Below are 5,002 nucleotides of genomic sequence, written 5' to 3' on the forward strand. Positions count from 1 at the left end.
CTCACACCCTCCTCCCTCCTCCTCTCACTCACACCCTCCTCCCTCCTCTCACTCACACCCTCCTCCCTCCTCATCTCATACTCACACCCTCCTCCCTCCTCCTCACACTCACACCCTCCTCCCTCCTCATCTCATACTCACCACATCCTCCCACTTCATCTCACGCACCTTTTCTACACATTCCCTCCCCCATTTTTCTCACAGCTCCCCTCCCAGAGCCCCCCTCCTCCCAAGCCTCTCTCCTACAACCACCTCCTCCCACAGACCCCTCCCTCAACCCCCTTCCTCCTACAGCCCCCCTCTTCCCACAACCCCCCTCCTCCCACAGCCCCCTCCCATAGTCCACCTCCTCCCTCTCTTCCATTCTTTCCCCTTCCTCTCCTACTCTTCCCATTCCACCCCCATCCTCCTCTAACCTCCCCTCCACGGTTTCTCCTCCTACCTCCCCAGTTTCTTCCCATCTCCCCCTCCTCCTACTCCACCTCTTCCCTTCTTCCCTCCCCAGTTCACCCCCTCCCCTTTCCCCTCCCTGCCCTCTTTCTCCCTCCTTTCTCTTCCCACCTCTCTTCCCCTCCCCTTTCCTCCTCACCCTCCCCTTTCTCCTTTCACTTACTACCTCCTCCCTCCCGTCTCTCTCTCTATCTCTTCCCCGTCTCCTCCCTCTTTACCCCACTCCTGTTCTCTATTTCCCAGTCCTTCCCTTCCTCTCCCTTCTTCCCCTCCTCCTCCTCTGTTCTCCCCTACCCTTTCTCTGCTCATTTTTCTTCTCCTTCCCCTCCCTTGTAGTCTCCCCCTCCCCTCCCCCTCATTCTTCCTCCCAGCTTCCCTTTCCCTTCTACCTCCCCCATCTTCTTCTTCTCTCCCTCCTTTGCTCTTCTCCCTCCATTCCTCCTCCCTCCCTCGGTCTAGCCCCACATTGCCCTCCTCTTTCTCCTTCCTCTCACACAGTCTTGTGGGTCCCCTCTTCCCTCCTGTCCTGTCTTCCTCCAAACCTGCCTTCATCCTACACACTCCCGAGCCTGTCGACCACTTATAGACAGCTTTAGGAAGCAGGTCCTACATGGTGAGCTGGGCTGTCAGTGGGTTTGGGGGCTGGATTGCTTACACCAGAGTTCCCACCAGCTTCAGCCCACCTGGCGGGATGCTTCACTCCTTAGGTGCCCCCACTGAAGCTACCCAGAGGCTAGGAACTAGCTCAGACCAAAGTGGCAGTCCAGCCTCACACCCCAGTCCTTCGGAGGCTGCCCCACTGACTGAAACCAGGCAGGACTTTGTGATGCAACAAACAGGCACCTGTATCCGTGTCCCCCAGATGCCCTGTTGCCTTATAGGGGTGGGGACCCCTGGGGGATGGCCAGCTGCACTGTGCCTCTCCCCCCACCCCACCAGTAGTCCCTTCCACCAGCTCTGCCGCCAGCAGCTTATCATCAGGTAAACTGAGGCTGGAGGGCCAGTGCGGTCTGTCTAGAGTCTGGGAGGTAGAGTTAGGAGGGGGGCTCCAGGGAGGTGGTAGCTGAGCCCCTTGAGGAGTCAGTTGGTTAAATGGGGCCCCAAAGTAGCATTTGTTGGGTATCCCAAGAACATGCTAAGAGTCCCAAGCCTCATTCTTCCCATCAAATGGGTTTACCAGGACTCTGTCCAACCCCTGACCAGTCAGCCTTTGCTGCCCAGCCTTCCCTGGTCCTGCCAGCTGGTGGCCCCAGGGCACTTTCAGCCCAGGTCACAGCTCTCTGTGCTGGCAGCTGTCTATCATGAATCCAGACTCTTGGACACAAGCACCCATCCCATGGACAGGCTGGTTCCTAAATCACACAGAAGCCAGACAGCCTGTGAGGAAGAGGACTCCCAAGTCCAGGGTAGTTGGGAGCTACTTGCCAAGCCTCAAATCCCTTGGTCTTCCACGCACCCTGCTACTTCCTGATGCGGTGACCACAGGAAAGTTGGCTTACCTCAGTTTCCCTTGAGCATAGACTTGCCAGCACACACCCCAGGATCTGCAGCTCCTCACCACCACACAACCTCGCCACACCTTTAAAAGGCCTCCAGGGCTGACAGCACAATTCCTAAGCCTTCAAGTTCACAGCCACGGGCAAATGAAGCTGGCTCTCATCTTGCACGTGACCCTGGGTCCCCCACTGCCTTGTGAAACTCTGCTTCTGGCAAAGATGCCACTGGGGATGGTCTGTGGGGGGGGGCAGCTTCTGCACCACCCCTGCTCTGCCCTGCCCTGTCCCCTTGTCTCCCACCTTCTGCCTCCTGTGCAAACGTCCTATGGCTGGCATAGCCTATAGTCACAGGCTGGGGCTTACGACCACAAGAGAATCTCTTAGCAGGTAGGAAAGCTGAAGACTAGAGCCCAGTAGGTCCGCCCTACTCAGCCCCAGGATTGCTCTTGCTGGCTCTGCCATCCCCAGTACTGCAGGCTGCCTCAGCCCTGACCTCAGGCTCAGAGCTAACCAACCCAGGTTGATCTCATTTCAAGGCCCTCGATGCATCTGTGAAGATGCTTTTCCCACAGTCAGCTCTCAGGTTCCTGGGGTTAGGATGTGGGCAAATGGCAGCCACCAACATTAGTGACACCTGCTCCCTCTGCTCGGGGTTGATGGTATCTTACATGGATGTGGGTATGCTGTAACAGTTCACGTTACAGACTGCTGACATCACACACATATACATGCACGCGCGCACGGCCTTTCCCCCTTCACTCACACTATCTCCCCCTGCCCCGTCACATCCTTCCCACTGTTATTATAACAGGAAAGATGCAAGAGACAATATTCTAGATAGTCACTGGGGGAGAAGCTGATCAAGCGGCTTAGAGAGTTAGACCTGGGGCCAGGCTGGGGCCCTTGAGCAAGCCTTTCCTGCTCACTCAAGTCCTCCTGTTTCTCTGCACACCATCAAGTCTGCCCTGTCCCATCCCTTTCTCCTAGGGCTTTCTGATCTCCCCAAGTCTGGTGCCTTGCACCACCCATAGGGGCTTATCCCTGCCTATCTCACCTTCCCCCCAAACCATGAGGTGGTATCCCTGTGAGCTCTGCACCCCTCAAAGCTCATCTGTGTAGCTGAGCACCAGCAGAGCGCTGCCCTTCCAAGCCTAGTCCTTTTGTGACCTCCATTAAGGTGCCTCCCCTCAGGTTCCCCATCTAATAATACCTGGATTTTGCTTTGTAAACCCCCCAGCACCCAGGCAGGGTTGGAGGTTCCCTCCCGCTGTGTGCCTAGCATCCTTTGGCTCCTAAGAGCCTTGTGCTGCCCAGATCATCCCTTCCTCTACCCTCCGACAGACCTACACCAGGACTTCGGCACCCACCCTACTGGGCCCCTCAGGCCTGAGAGCCCAGCTTCAGCTCGTAGCCCCCAATCTAGTGCCCTGGCAGAGCTGGCCATCTGGCTTTCTTCCTCCAGGGTCAGAAAGATCCATCCCTGAAAGGGAGAAAAGGGAAGACACCCTGCCCCACCCGCCTGGAACTCACATCCCAGTGTGGAGGATCACATGAACACAGGAACAGGTAAGTGTGAAAAACACGGAGGAGCAGTGGGCGCTCTGTGGAAAACGCATCCGTCCAGTGTGTGGGTATCTGGGTGTGTATACCCCAGTGCAAATATATATGGAGGCCAAAGGAAGACTTGGGTGCCTCCCATGGTCATTCTCCATTTTCTTTTCCACCGGGCTCCTGAGTGCTGGCTGGGGTAACGGCATTTGCCGCTCTACCCAGCCTTCCCACTGCACCAGAAGCTCACAGTGTTTTGAGCCATCTCCACCCCTAACAGTTGGATGATAGACATGCACAGCCATGCCTGGCTTCTATGTGGATTCAAGTTCAGGTCCTCTGAATTCCTGCCTTGAGAGTGGGCTTACCACTGCGCCATCTCTCCAGCCCCAGAAGGCACTATTCTATACAGGGCGCTGTGGTCTCCCTGAGGAGACACTGTTCACAGGGAAACCTGCAAACAGAAGGAAGAAGGGTGGACGGTCAGAGCGTTGTGTGCCTAGGGAACAGCTGCACTAAGCCTCTGAGGCACTACTGTCAGGCATGCAACAAAACCATCCAACTCCCGAAGGGGCTTTCAGAGATGCTCGTGAGATTTGTTGTGGGTCAGGATGAACATGGAGCCTGTGGTCAGGGTGAACATGGAGCCTGTGGTCAGGGTGAACATGGAGCCTGTGGTCAGGGTGAACATGGAGCCTGTGGTCAGGGTGTGGATAGAGCCCTGGGAGTCTGGGTTTACATGGAGTTGTTTGAGCCACTGAGATAGGCACTTTTGAGGGAGGACACCCAGCAGAGGTGGGGACTTCTGTGACATGGAGGTGGCTATAGCTTCCTCACCTTGAGCAGTCTGAGCCCAAGAAAGGGGACCTGTGGGCCTCCTGGGGGTTCACCTTCTGCTCTTAGCTGCTCTCCCTGCCCTCTGCCTGTCGACATTGCCTGCCCTGAGCACCAGCCACACCCAGCCATAAGCAGCCCTGGCAGTAGCCGAGGGATCACGGAGGGAACACTGTGTCCCCGAGCTCCAGGGCCACAGCCCCAGTGCCCTCAGAGCCCAGCAAGGTTTGTCATTACCAGCCCACCCATCTTTGGTTCAGTGCCATCCAGAGTAGGACATGGCCATCCTACAGTATGCCCACTTGTGGGCATGGGGGCGGGGGCAAACACTTGAGCCAGATAGGAGACAACCAGCTCACCACAAAAGGTTTGGACAGGACCCAGGAAGGTAGGGCCTTAGCAGGGGGTGCCTTCCAAAACGAGTGTGCAGGCAGGAGGGAGGGCAGAGTTGGATAGAAGACCAGGAACCCAACCCAGTTGGCCTAGAATTCAACCTAGCTCTTCCCTGCTGATAATAAAGATGACAATATGGTTGCTGACACCTTTGCCCCGGGTCTGGTTCCACTCCTCTCCTCAGCTCCTCCCTGGGCATACAGAAACTGAGACTCAGTGCTTGGACCACTTAGCCATGACAGACATGCTTAGGTCCCCACCATGCTTAGCAGAAAACTGTA

General features: G+C 56.5%; 1 protein-coding gene across 1 annotated transcript in view; it reads left to right on the top strand.

The window, feature by feature from the left end:
* Mlycd (malonyl-CoA decarboxylase) overlaps positions 1-5,002 on the top strand; it is a 36,641-nt gene that overhangs the window by 17,577 nt on the left and 14,062 nt on the right. The window contains exon 7 of the transcript XR_003376845.1: positions 3,409-3,512. The gene's annotated coding sequence lies outside the window, so the exon portion shown is untranslated. The remainder of the gene's footprint in view (positions 1-3,408; positions 3,513-5,002) is intronic.

Source organism: Microtus ochrogaster, chromosome 4, assembly GCF_000317375.1.
Source record: "Microtus ochrogaster isolate Prairie Vole_2 chromosome 4, MicOch1.0, whole genome shotgun sequence".
Taxonomy (NCBI): domain Eukaryota; kingdom Metazoa; phylum Chordata; class Mammalia; order Rodentia; family Cricetidae; genus Microtus; species Microtus ochrogaster.